Genomic DNA, 14,995 nt, shown 5'->3' on the forward strand with positions numbered 1-14,995 from the left:
CGTTCCAACGTTCCACGGAGCTTTGAAGAAGTTGCCCCGCTCCCCAGGAGTGGGCGGGGCCGTAGAGTTCACGGAACGTTGACGGCGCGCTCCGAACCGCGTGGGCTGCGGCCGCCGAGACTTCCGAGCGTTCCACCCCTGTCGCTAACACTCCGTTCCATTTTCCCCGCTGGATGGTTTCCAGGAAAGGGGGTGTAGCGGGTGGGTGTTGGGATAGATCGAAGTGTTCTTTGGTGCATAATAAGGAAAAGGCGCCTCTGGTGTTGGGCAAACAGGTTTGTAGGCTTATTTCGTTTATTTTTAAAGGAATCCACCCCCCGCAACAAGAGCCTCCCTCTAACCTGGCGTGTTTTAGTTTCGTTTTTTAAAACGAGGACAGCTAAGATGCACTTAAAAGAAGAAAAAAATTACAGGAAAGGAGCTTTTTCCAGCCCGAGGGCCGCATTCCCTCATGTTGGCGGGGGCGGGCCAGGACAATGGTGGGTGTGGCTAGGGGCAAAAGGGGGCGGAGTGTTGAAATGACTGCATTTCAGCAAAGCAAAGTTCTCTACGCACAGCCCTCTCCATCGTCCATTCCCCATCCAGGCAAGAAAGAGACATAAGCAAAGTTTAGCGACACATCCCAGTCAGGCAAAAGCGCCAGAGGAGCGTATGAAGCATGACTGGTGGGGGCGTGGCCTACAGAAATGGGGCGTGGCCTAAGGAGCCTCCGGAAGGCTGTACTGTAGAGTGATACCTCGGGTTACAGACGCTTCAGGTTACAGACTCCTCTAACCCAGAAATAGTACCTTGGGTTAAGAACTTTGCTTCAGGATGAGAACAGAAATGGCACGGCGGCAGCAGGAGGCCCCATTAGCTAAAGTGGTGCTTCAGCGTGGTGTAGTGGTTAAGGGCGATAGACTGGTAATCTGGAGAACTGGGTTCGCTTCCCTGTTCCTCCAAGTGCAGCTGCTGGGTGACCTTGGGCCAGTCACACTTCTCTGAAGTCTCTCAGCCCCACTCACCTCACAGAGTGTTTGTTGTGTTAGGAGGAAGGGAAAGGAGAATGTTAGCCGCTTTGAGACTCCTTCGGGTAGTGATAAAGTGGGATATCAAATCCAAACTCCTCCTCTTCCTCTTCTTCTTCTTCTTAACAAACCGGCGTCTCCTCTGAGGTTGTGGTGCTCTCCAGAGGTCCCCAAACTTCAGAAGCACCTTTCACTTCACCAGAAGTGGCTTTTTACTGCCAACAGTGTTGGGACACCACAGCCAGCCTGCCTAGCAGCCAGCGATAAGCTTCATCCTCCACAACTGTGCCTCATCCCCTTTTAAAGACAACCAATATGGCCGCCCTCACGACAACTTAGGGGAGTGAATTGTGTAGCGGTGCTGGGCAAAGTTCTTTCCGCTCAGTTTTCCAGCTCTCAACTGCTTTGAGACTCCTTCGGGTAGTGATAAAGCGGGATATCAAATCCAAACTCTGCTTCTTCTTCTTCTTCAGGTTAAGAACAGTTTCAGGATAAGAACAGACCTCCGGAACGAATTAAGTACTTAACTCGAGATACCACTGTACTTGGCCCTGGGCCATAAGTTCCCCATCTGTCCTCTATCCCCCAGGGTTGCCATATTTCAGAAAGGGCCCAGGGCCGCCCACTGAGCTTCACAGCCTTCCAGATCCTACTCCGATCCTTTATAACTGCTGTTCTTCTAATCCCTGAAAAGGAGTTGGCTGTGATATCTCCCTTCTTAGGGCTAGGGTGGAAATGGCCCCAGTTAATATTTAAAACTGTTGAGGAGGAAGGTGAAGGCGGGTAAGCTGTCAAGTTCGATTTGGATCTCAAACCACCTACAGATCTTGCAAAATGTGGATTAGAAGGCAATGGGGAGTGGAGAGGCTGCCTACTGTGCCAGGGATCATAGAGTGTAGCCTAGAAAAGGGAATGCTGGAATATAAAACTCTGTGCTTCGGGAGGACTGAACGATAGCACAGGTCTTGCTATCCAAACACTCGCTGTACAAAAATTCACTTATCCAAATCAGTACCCAAACACACTGCAGGTTCAGATATCCAAACAGCCTGCATATATAGTGCCTTATTTTTTGTGTTTTGCTGGTCCATGGCAGCCATTTCACTAGAAACCGCGGCAGGCTGGAGCAAGAGGGAGAGATCGGACAAATAAGATTGCACTTTCCCCTTCTTTCCTGGCTTTTTGCAAGATTTCAGTGGGCTTTGCAGGGTTTTTCTGTCATTTTAGCGTCAAAATTTAAACCTCTGCTACAAACACCACAAAGGCTTAGAACCATGAACATGTACTTCTTAATTATGGGTAGGCAAACTAAGGCCCAGGGGCCGGATCTGGCCCAATCGCCTTCTAAATCCAGACCGTGGATGGTCTGGGAATCAACTTGTTTTTACATGAGTAGAACGTGTGCTTTTATTTAAAATGCATCTCTGGGTTATTTGTGGGGCTGTGATAGGAATTTTATGGTCTTAGACATATGGTAATGTTCATAAGCGTACCAACCGAGCACATACATAGATCAGCACAGGAAGACCGACCTGGAACCATTTTGATTCCTAAACTGAGCAAATGTTTTCTCTGCAAGGTCAAAGTGGGAAACCTCCCCATTGTCTCTTTCCTCACAAATCCTGTCTTAAGGACACATGTAAGATATGAATGGGGTGTGAGCCTGTGACTTGGCCCAGGAACTAAGTACTTATCACTACAAAAGACTGGCCAGGCTCCCCAGGCAATCCAATCAAGTAACCTGCCAGACAGGAGATAAACAACAACAGGAGAAAAACAACATTCAAATTTCTGTTTAGGCCGTCTTTTCTGTGATGTAGGTGTGATGTATCTGAGGGGTGGTCTTAGGTTACACCCCTTCTGTGATGTATGTATGATGTTTCTGGGGGTGGTCTTGATCTACAGGGTGGCAATTTCAAAAGTCTTTATAAGGCCTTGCACGCCATTGTTCTGGGTTCCTCCTCCATCCTCCTGCGGGTGAGGGGAGCACCCTGTTGCAACAGATCAATAAAGATCAGGCTTACTAGCTGCTTTGCTTCTCATTACTCTCTGGTTGGCCTCTGTTATTTTCTCCTACCAATAGGGCACCTACGTAAGGACTCTATATGGGCTCTTGGATACCCCATAAGCGAAAAGGGCAATTTTTTGTTTACAACAGGGGATTCATTCATATATATTTTTCCAAAATACAGTCCAGCCCCCCACAAGGTCTGAGGGACAGTGGACCAGCCCCCTGCTGAAAAAGTTTGCTGACCCCTGTTCTTAGTCAATAAAGGTAAAGGGACCCCTGACCATTAGGACCAGTCGTGGCCGACTCTGAGGTTGCAGCGCTCATCTCGCTTTAGTGGCCGAGGGAGCCGGCGTACAGCTTCTGGGTCATGTGGCCAACATGACTAAGCCGCTTCTGGTGAACCAGAGCAGCGCATGGAAACGCTGTTTACCTTCCCACCGGAGCGGTACCTCTTTATCTACTTGCACTTTGACATGCTTTCAAACTGCTAGGTTGGCAGGAGCAGGGACCAAACAACAAGAGCTCACCCCGTCGCGGGGATTCAAACCACCGACCTTTTGATCGGCAAGTCCTAGGCTCTGTGGTTTAACCCACAGCACCACCCATGTCCCTTCTTAGTCAATATGGCAACCCATTTTCAAACCTCTTCTCTGCTCACCTCTTTCAAAGCGTTATTTGAGGGATCGAACTCTTGCAAAAGGCCGGCTTTTTACGAGGCAAGCCATTTTTATAAAACACAGCCATGAGCTCCTGTGTAGTGTAAACACGGCTGGACAACCCTTGTGGGTGTGCCAATCGCGAGAGCCTTGTGTTCCCTCTGCTGAGAAATTCCTGCTTCAGAATCTAGAAGTGGCAAGACGGGTCTGGCTGTTCCCCATCTCTGAACGACACCACTGTGTTCTGATGCACGGTGCTGAAGCCAGCGAGGCCCGGCACGGACAAGAGAAAACTGGCATCACTTAGACTTCAAAACACCCGCCTGTTCTATTCTTTTTGTAAAATTATTCCTTTATGTACCTGACTGTGTTAATTGCTTCTCACGAACATATCTCACAGCAATCTCACAATTGCTATTAAATTGCAGTTTCATATGCAAAAAACCCCAATTAAACGCAATTCCATTCATATTTTTTTTTAATGTATATCAAATTCTCTGTGTAGAGACAGTTAAAAACAAGTCCATATATGAAGACAGTTCCATAGATTAAATACAAATTTTAATCCAAGGCAGATACATTGAACACACTCCAAATATTTAAAGCTGCACACACACACCCCTCCAATAATACTGTATTTTACCCCTTACAGAGCTACAAATCCCAACACGAACAACAGTTCCCAGTACACTTTGGTGGTGGTGGTGAAATGTGCTTTAAATGTGTGGTGTGTGTACAGCCGAAGAAAATATAGGTTGACAGTTGTTGTTTTTTAATCAAAAGCAGACCAAATAATGACAATGGCAAAATTAGACCCATTGACTTCAATGAGTCTGACTTTGTTGAGGGGTCATTCCTTTCAGTGTGCTTACTCTTGAGCAAAGCTTAGCTGAGCACCACCCATAATTCTGCCTCCAGGAATGTTGTTTCCACACATAGGCAAGCGTAATCAGTTGAAATGAATTTAATTGGGCTGTAGCTGTCACCTCATAGGTCCCTGCCCCAATGAGGTTACAAATTACATTTCAGTTACGCCAGGTGGAGAGAGAGAGAGAGTGACTATGGGCAGAGCTGGCATCCACCTCTGCCATCCTTTGCCAGCTCAGCTGATTCCTGCCCTGGATCCACACCCATGGAGAGAAAAAGTCGCTCCAGTGCTGTGAGTAATGCTGGATCTCTGGGCCTCGCTGCCTTGCAAGCATCCCACAATCCCCCTGAAGTATTGTCCAGAATCAAAATACAGTGGTACCTCGGGTTAAGTACTTAAGTCCGTTCTTAACTTGAAACTGTTCTTAACCTGAAGCACCACTTTAGCTAATGGGGCCTCCCGCTGCCGCCACGCAATTTCTGTTCTCACCCTGAAGCAAAGTTCTTAACCCGAGGTACTATTTCTGGGTTAGCGGAGTCTGTAACCTGAAGCGTATGTAACCTGAAGCGTCTGTAACCGGAGGTACCACTGTATAGTGAAATAGGTCTTAAGTGCTCCTAGCTATGATACCTATTGCCACCCATCCAATCAGAGGGGTTGAGAAACACTGATTTGCCAAGCTACACGTACCACCCTGGCAAGGTAACAATGCGTCCCGGGTGAGGAAACCTGATCAACCTCATGATCACGTCATGTACGCACTAGGTTCTGCCCTCCCTTTAAATAAAACAGCCGTCCACGCATGAATCAAGCATTGTCGAATACCTGATGACAGTCTGCAGGTGGCAGCTCAGAATCCACCTTGGCAGTTGGTGGGAAGTTTGTGTGTTCAGGCAGAATCACCTACGCTTCCTCCGTTTATCTCTTGTTTTCCCTTCCCACCCACTGCTCTGTTATCTTCCAGTTTCTAAATTGTATGTCCCTTGGGGCAGAGACTTGCTGTCTCCTTGTTTGCAAAGCGCCACGCTGCAACAATGCACCCATTAAATGTAATCTTTGGGGGAAACGTAATCAGATTTTGCCCTAGAGCAGGCCTTACGCAAGGGAGGCGGGTGGCGCTGTGGGTTAAACCACAGAGCCTAGGACTTGCCGATCAGAAGGTCGGCGGTTCGAATCCCCGTGACGGGGTGAGCTCCCGTTGCTCGGTCCCTGCTCCTGCCAACCTAGCAGTTTAAAAGCACGTCAAAGTGCAAGTAGATAAATAGGTACCGCTCTGGCGGGAAGGTAAACGGCGTTTCTGTGCGCTGCTCTGGTTTGCCAGAAGCGGCTTAGTCATGCTGGCCACATGACCCGGAAGCTGTACGCCGGCTCCCTTGGCCAATAAAGTGAAATGAGCGCCGCAACCCCAGAGTCGGTCACGACTGGACCTAATGGTCAGGGGTCCCTTTACCTTTACCTAGGCCTTACGCAACCTAACGCCTTCCAGATATTTTGGACTACAAAGCCTATGAGCGCAGGCCTCCACCAAGGCTGTTGTGGGGGGTGGGCTGGGAATATCCCATCTGATAACCCAGAGAACTTCTGCTAGTCAGTGTCAATGGTACTGAGCTACATGGACCAATAGTCTTACCCAGCTTAAGGCTGTCTTCCTGTGTCGGAGTGGAGCTATGGTAATTCTTCTACTAGGTTTCACTAGGCGTCCTTATCAGCTACACAAACGCTCCAGTTCATTTCACAAGTGACTGTCTCACTGGGATAGGGACAAGAGAGGACTCCTGCATGTTGAGGGCTAGCAACTTGAGCTTTTTTCAAACGGGTTCTTTGAATGCGTCCACAGGCTGGGGGACCGAAATCAAACAGAATAAGGAATATTAAAAGGGCTTAAGTGGCACATAGATGCCAGCCATTCCCAACTGGGTGCCCTCAGGATGTTTTGCACTACATCTCCCATCAGGCTCAGCCACCACAGCTTGATGGAATTTGTTCTCTGCAGTGGCTTTTTAAGAAACATTGATCACTAAAAAATGTGCATTTTTTGCTGAGGTTTTTTTTTGGGGGGAGAGAATCTGCAGTTGGGCTACATTTCCCATCACCCCTGACCATTGGCTGGGGTTCATGGGAGTTGGAAAGCCACAGCTTCCATATCCCTGGTCTAAATATATGATAAGCCAGATACCAGTCTCCCACCCACCCTCTAAAAGAAACCTTTGCAGGAATACAGTGGTACCTCGGGTTAAGTACTTCATTCGTTCCGGAGGTCCGTTCTTAACCTGAAGCACCACTTTAGCTAATGGGGCCTCCTGCTGCTGCTGCTGCACCACCGGAGCACAATTTCTGTTCTCATCCTGAAGCAAAGTTCTTAACCTGAAGCACTATTTCTGGGTTAGCAGAGTCTGTAACCTGAAGCATATGTAATCCGAGGTACCACTGTAATTAGTTGCAATTATTCAAACCTGATTACAGCAGAAATCTCCGTGGCACAAGAACTTGGTTAGGGTCATGAGTGATTCCCACTCACTTACAATTTTCCGGCTAATGTTAGTGCACTCTTAACTCCCACCCACTGATAATATTCTGGAAACAGTGGTGGAGGTTTTAATCTAGTGCCCAGATACGACAATTTCAGCCCTCCTTTTCATCCCATATAGTTCTTGAGCAGATGTGATAAAGCCAGAGATGTCTTTCTAATTAGTTTATTTTCATTTCCTACCTCCACCCTTCCTCCCCACTTAAAATAGCTGCAAACTGCCTTCTTCCCTCCTTAAATGGAAACCAAACATGTCAATAAGAAGGCAGGTCCTAATTGCCCTGAATTAGTACACACCCAGCAACAAAGCCATCTTTGACTCAGGAACACCATGGGAACACCAGCAAGGAGGAAACTACATTCCAAGTATATTAATTTATCCAATCAGGACTAGAACCTCGAGTGGTGAGATGTGATGGGTGTGACTTAAATATTTCACTCTCTTTTTTAATTATTGCTTCAGGACAGGGACATCCCAGGTTCAGTCCTCAACATCTGCAAGCAGAGCCAGATGTGCATGAATTAAGTTGCCAAATTTAATGATTTACTCAGTTGCTTCAAGAGAGCTATTAACCATCACAAAAGAATGGCCAGACTGCCCAGGTAATGCAATCAGTGACCATTATCAGGTGTCCTGGCGGGCAGGATTTCTGCCTCCTTCTGTGATGTATGTATGATGTTTTGAGGGATGGTGGTCTTCGGCTACAGGGTGGGCAATTTCAAAAGTCTATATAAGGGATATAAGAGAGTGCAAAATATGGTCTGAAGCTCAACATCAAAAAGACGAAGATCATGTCCACTGGGCCCATCATCTCCTGGCAAAAAGAAGGGGGCGAAATGGAGGCAGTGAGAGATTTTACTTTCTTGGGCTCCATGATCACTGCAGATGGTGACAGCAGCCACGAAATTAAAAGACGCCTGCTTCTTGGGAGAAAAGCAATGACAAACCTAGACAGCATCTTAAAAAGCAGAGACATCACTTTGCCAACAAAGGTCCGTATAGTGAAAGCTATGGTCTTCGGGTCTCCGCTTCGCCGCAGCGGCCAGACCCACACTTCACGGGGCCGGTTCCCTCCGGAGCTCAGAGGGAACCCGCCATTGATTGCTGGCGCCGACCGGAAGTGCAAACCTCTCCATTCTTAAGGAAATCAGCCCTGAGTGCTCACTGGAAGGACAGATCCTGAAGCTGAGGCTCCAATACTTTGGCCACCTCATGAGAAGGGAAGACTCCCTGGAAAAGACCCTGATGTTGAGAAAGATGGAGGGCCCAAGGAGAAGGGGACGACGAGATGGTGGGACAGTGTTCTCGAAGCTACCAGCATGAGTTTGACCAAACTGTGGGAGGCAGTGGAAGACAGGAGTGCCTGGCGTGCTCTGGTCTAGGGGGTCACGAAGAGTCGGACACGACTAAACAACTAAACAACAACAAATATAAGGGCTTGCACACCTTGGTTCTGGGTTCTAATCCCTCCTGCGTGTGGTGAGCGGGGACCCTGTTGCAACAGTTCCTTCAATAAATATCAGGCTTCCTAGCTGCTTTGCTTCTCAGTTATTCTCTGGTTGGCCTCTATTATTTCTCCTACCAATAGGGAACCCACTTAAGGACTCTATATGGGCTCTGGAATACCCCATAAGCAAGAGGGAGCAGTTTTTCTTATAACAGTCCGGACAATGACCCATTTAGTCTAGTATCCTGTTCTCACAGCGGCCGACCAAATGCCTGTGAGGAAACCCGCAAACAGGACCCAAACATGCGATCACTCTCCCTCGCTGCAGTTCCCAGCCGTTGTGTCACACCCTCTGGCACAAGTTCTGTGGGATGCAGCAGAGGGTGCCACTTAAAATGATGGGCCTCAGGGTTGCCAACTTTTATTGCCTCCACCCGCTCTTCTGCCTTTAGCAGCAACGTAACTGTTAACCCCCTCAGTCGCTGACTGAGCGGGCAGACCAAACTGGGTCAAAACTTAGCAGCACAAGAGTCGGCAGAGACAAGATGTATCACTTGACTAAGGCCACCTATAGCCAAACAGGAATCTGAGGTCCCCTGCCAACGGCTACTAGCCGCAGTCAAGAATTTACCTTGCCCAGGTGAAATTAGCCCTGTGCTGGTTTGATTAATTAGTGCAATGTGCCTGGGTGTTATGTCAGACCTCCCGATATACTCCTCTGGCTGGATTTTTACTTCCCCCAAGCAACTCTGCTTCTTTTGTATGTATTAATGGGTCATTAGAATTTAGCTATTAGCTTCTGTAGGTTTTATATTCTTGGCTAAATGTTTGTGTAATTAGGAAGCTTGCCACATTTTGAATAAACCTTTATATCCTTTTTATATCCTTGTCACTTCAAAGCTGCTCCATGATAGATCCAGTTGCTTGTTCTTCTACAATAAATTGGAGGTTTATTGGATGGATTTCCCCCCTAAATTGATTTTTGAATTCTGAATTTATTGTTATTCACGCTTTATACCGTATTTTATGCAGCCAGTGTGGTGTAGTGGTTAAGAGCGGTAGTCACGTAATCTGAGGAACCGGGTTCGCGTCTCCACTCCTCCACCTGCAGCTGCTGGGTGACCTTGGGCCAGTCACACTTCTTTGAAGTCTCTCAGCCCCACTCACCTCACAGAGTGTTTGTTGTGGGGGAGGAAGGGAAAGGAGATTGTTAGCCGCTTTGAGACTCCTGAAGGGGAGTGAAAGGCGGGATATCAAATCCAAACTCTTCTTCTTGTTGTTGTTTTTTGTTGCATCAACTAAGTGTTTTAAATTTGTTGTTAGCCGCCCTGAGCCTGGTTTTCTGAACCGGGAAGGGCGGGGTATAAATAAAAATTTCTTCTTCTTCTTCTTCTTACTACTACTACTGTAAATGGCTATTTTCTTATCTCACAGGTTGAAGAGGGATTTTCTCCCCATCCTTCACAGCCACTGTTATAAATATTTACGGTACACACACATAGCAAACACACACTCAACAGGAAACGAATCCTTCAAAATTTAGGAAATATTCTCTGAGACAATTACACATTATTTTTAGCACACAGAACAATCCCAAAAAGCCATCCTGGCTCTCCTAATCACTCTAAATCTTTCCTTTGCAGAAGAGAAACCTTTCTCAATAGTTCTTACACTTTCAAATCCTTCAAATTCTGTTTAAAGGGCATATTTGGGTATGAATAGGGTGGGACGGTGACCTGGATTCAAGAACTAAGGTATTTCTAGGGTTGCCATGTTTTGAAGAGTAAAAAAGAGGACACATTTGCTGACTTCTACTTTTAACTATGGAGCGCTATGATGACTCTTGTTTTTAAAAGGTAAAGGGACCCCTGACCATTAGGTCCAGTCGTGGCCGACTCTGGGGTTGCGGCGCTCATCTCGCTTTATTGGCCGAAGGAGCCGGCGTACAGCTTCCGGGTCATGTGACCAGCATGACTAAGCCGCTTCTGGCGAACCAGAGCAGCGCACGGAAACACCATTTACCTTCCTGCCAGAGCGGTACCTATTTATCTACTTGCACTTGACGTGCTTTCGAACTGCTAGGTTGGCAGGAGCAGGGATGAGCAACGGGAGCTCACCCCGTTGCGGGGATTTGAACCGCCGACCTTCTGATCAGCAAGTCCTAGGCTCTGTGGTTTAACCCACAGCGCCACCTGCGTCCCGACTCTTGTTTTACATACCCGTGAAAAAGGGGACATGTCCTGGAAAAAGAGGACACAGGGCAAACCCAGATTTACCATCTCAAAAGAATGCCCAGGTAATGCAGTCAGTAAAACACTCATCAGGTATCTTGGCAGACAGGAGAAGCCACACTCTCAAATGTCTGTGGTAGACATTTCTGTGATGCATGTATGACGCTTCTTAGGGTGGTCTTTGGCTAAGGGGATGGACAGTGCCAAAAGCCTTTACTTCCAACACATCTTTGTTCTGGGTCTCTCACCTCTTGGCAAGGAGGTTGAGGGACTCTGTTGCACCAGAAAAATAAAGATGTGTCTTGCTTTCACTGGATTTTGCCTCCATCCAATAGGCCTCTGAATCACAAGCAGGGAGAGTTGCTGCGGCCCCCAGGACCTGCTTGGGGGCATCTGGGGGGCCACTGTGAGAACAGGACCCTGGAATATATGGGCTCCCTTTGACCCTGTTCCTGCAGCCTAGCTCTTCCAATTTCCTTACGCCACAGCTATGATTGCTCTTACTCCTTCTGGTATTTGTCTGTACGTGTTGTTTTTTTCAAAAACCAAACACCTCACATTGCTCCAGGGAGACGTCTCTTTATAGAAAATTTCCAAATACATCCAGCTGCTTTGTGCAAGCCCTCACATGCCGCACAATAACCTTTGGCGACGTTACACCTCTGGTAGCTACAGAAGCACCTTGCTCCACCTTGAACCAGACAGAGGGCCTTCTCGGTAGTGGCGCCCGCCCTGTGGAACGCCCTCCCTTCAGATGTGAAGGAAATAAGCAGTTATCTTCTCTTTAAAAGACATCTGAAGGCAGCCCTGTTTAGGGAAGTTTTTAATATTTAATGCTGTATTGTTTTTAACACTTGATTGGAAGCTGCCCAGAGTGGCTGGGGAAACTCAGCCAGATGTGCGGGGTATAAATAATACATTATTATTATTATTATTATTATTATTATTATTATTATTATTACAAACCTTTTCTCCGCTTCAGAATCTGGAACTGGCCTCCCTCTGCCGGCAAGGGTTGCCAGCGTCTTAACCAAACACTGCTCTTCTGCCTTTGTGAGTACTTTGATCTCAGTGGCATTGTGGCAAATTCTGAAGTGTAGGGACTCGCCGTGGCAGCTTATTATAATATAATAATAATAATTTATTATTTATACCCCTCCCATCTGGCTGGGTTTTCCCAGCCACTCTGGGTGGCTCCCCAAAAAAGATTAAAAACACAATAAAACATCAAGCATTAAAAGCTTCCCTAAACAGGGCTGCCTTCAGGTGTCTTCTAAAAGTCAGATAGTTGTTTATCTCCTTGACATCTGATGGGAGGACGTTCCACAGGGCAGGCGCCACCACCGAGAAGGCCCTCTGCCTGGTTCCCTGTAACCTCACTTCTCGCAGGGAGGGAACCGCCAGAAGGCCCTCAGTGCTGGACCTCAGTGTCCAGGCTGGACGATGGGGGTGGAGATGCTCCTTCAGGTATACTGGGCCAAAGCCTTTTAGGGCTTTAAAGGTCAGCACCAACACTTTGAATTATACTTTGAATTATACACTTTGAATTATACTTGTGTGACGCGGCAGCTAAAAAAGCCAATGCAATTCTGGGCTGCATCATTAGGAGTATAGCATCTAGATCAAGGGAAGTAATAGTGCCACTGTATTCTGCTCTGGTCAGACCTCACCTGGAGTACTGTGTCCAGTTCTGGGCACCACAGTTCAAGAAGGACACTGACAAACTGGAACGTGTCCAGAGGAGGGCAACCAAAATGGTCAAAGGCCTGGAAATGATGCCTTATGAGGAACGGCTAAGGGAGCTGGGCATGTTTAGCCTGGAGAAGAGGAGGTTAAGGGGTGATATGATAGCCATGTTCAAATATATAAAAGGATGTCACATAGAGGAGGGAGAAAGGTTGTTTTCTGCTGCTCCAGAGAAGCGGACACGGAGCAATGGATCCAAACTACAAGAAAGAAGATTCCACCTAAACATTAGGAAGAACTTCCTGACAGTAAGAGCTGTTCGACAGTGGAATTTGCTGCCAAGGAGTGTGGTGGAGTCTCCTTCTTTGGAGGTCTTTAAGCAGAGGCTTGACAACCATATGTCAGGAGTGCTCTGATGGTGTTTCCTGCTTGGCAGGGGGTTGGACTCGATGGCCCTTGTGCTCTCTTCCAACTCTATGATTCTATGATTCTACTCTGAAACGTACTGAGAGTCAACGTAGCTCTTTCAAGACCAGTGTTATATGGTCTTGGCGGCCGCTCTGCATTATTATTTTATTTATGTATATTCGACTTATATCCCGCCCTTCCCCCTCAAGGAGCCCAGGGCAGGAAGCGTGTTGGTGATTAAAACTTAAGAACAAAGCCAATTGTTTGCTCTCACACTTAATAATTGCAGGTTGCCAGGAACAATGTCTTTCAGTTAGGAAATGCCCCGGTGAACAAACAGAAATGTTTATATATTTATCCTAGAAGTGGAAAGAGGGAAAGAAACCTCAAATATATAGCCTCTCGCACATACCCCAAGGATGCTCTGAAAAATTCAGGCAGCTGTATTTATTGCTTATCATTCACACACACTCCCCGAAACAGCAGTAAGACCTGACAATACCCAGCTGTTATTAGGGTCAGCACGACTGCAATCTCCCGGGAGTCGGTGGTGTTTACTTACTCAACTCGTAAAACACATTTGAGCTTTGACAGAAGAGCTTCAGTCTGACGAAATGCAACCTTTAGCTTTTAAAGAGAAATGCAAAGGGTCTGGCAAAGAAGCATCACCATCTGAGCAGCTGGTGTGAAGTAGGAACCGCATTAAAGAAAAGAAAAAGTACCTAGCCTCTGCTTGTTTCTTTTTCCCCCACTCTGTGAGCCTATGCTAATCTGCCACAAATGAACTTGGAAGTGTCATTATCTCTGCATTCAGTTGCCAAGGCAAGGGGGTCCGTCAATTAGCCTGGCGTGCCAGCCCATATTACTTTCTGGGCCCACAATCCCCCTCCACTACAACACAGCTTCATCTCCTGAAATTAGCATGTTCCTCTCCATTCAGGGATATGCTTCACAGAGCGGAAACACGCTGTCTGTGGTCTCTCTTGGCTCCTAAGATATCTCCCCAAGCAGATCTGTAACCTGGGGGAGTAATCACTCATAGAGACCCAGAACCAGCAAATTTACTCCTTTAGTAAATCCCAGAGTACGAGTTTTAAGTCAGGAATCAGGAGAGATAAAGGTAGATAATGGCTAAACGCATCGAGGCCTCTACCAATAGTTTATTAAGATCATCATACATTCATCACAGAAGGAGGCAGTCTACAGCAGAAATCCTGTCTGCCAGGACACCTGATAATGGTCACTGATTGCATTACCTGGGTAGTCTGGCCATTCTTTTGTGATGGTTAATACTTTAGTTCCTGAGTTCAGGTCACAGGCTCACCCTATTCAGACACAAATTTGCCCTTAAGACAGGATTTGCAAGCAAAAAGACAATGGGAAGGCTTTCTCCCTTACTGCAGAGGAATATCTGAGGTCATTGAGAGAGTCAAAATGGCTTCAGGATTGCTCTCCCTTACTATTTCAGACACATGGTTCATATATATAGATATGTGTGTGTTAATAATAAATAATAATAATAATAATAATTTATTAATTATATCCTGCCCATCTGGCGGAGTTTCCCCAGCCACTCTGGGTGGCTTCCAATTGAATGTTAAAAAGAATACAGCATTAAATATTAAAAACTTCCTTAATGAATATATATTATATATTTGAGACCTTAATTTTTTTGTAACATGATCCAACAGGTTGTCCTCACCTAATATGAAGAAAGAAGCCTCCTTCTTAGCTTTCCTGACCATCTCCAAGCACCCCACCTCTGCACACCCACAGAATATTGCGTATATACAGAAGCACCTCTCTCTTAGGCATGCAACAGAAGCTTAATCTGCCATGTCTGGCTATTGAGAGGGCGGCTTTTTTTGTTTGTTAAGAGGCAGCCGGTGGGCGGAACTGGGGGCGATATGTGTCAGAGTGTTTAGTCTCCCAGCCCCACCGTCCCATCTTCAGAACCCCATTTTTGTCCGTCTCCGTAAGTCCTCTTTATGGGGAGGGCATGGCTGTCTGGTCTTTTAGTAGGTCTGCTCCAGCTTAAGAGGTGGAACGCTGCAACATTTTGTTGTTGTTCCCATTTGTTATTGTCATCATCTCACAAAGTGATGCCACACGCAATGCAACATACCATGCTCATTACACGGGCGTTGAATTAT

This window comes from Podarcis raffonei, chromosome 15 (genome assembly GCF_027172205.1).
Source record: "Podarcis raffonei isolate rPodRaf1 chromosome 15, rPodRaf1.pri, whole genome shotgun sequence".
NCBI classification, from domain to species: Eukaryota; Metazoa; Chordata; class Lepidosauria; order Squamata; family Lacertidae; genus Podarcis; species Podarcis raffonei.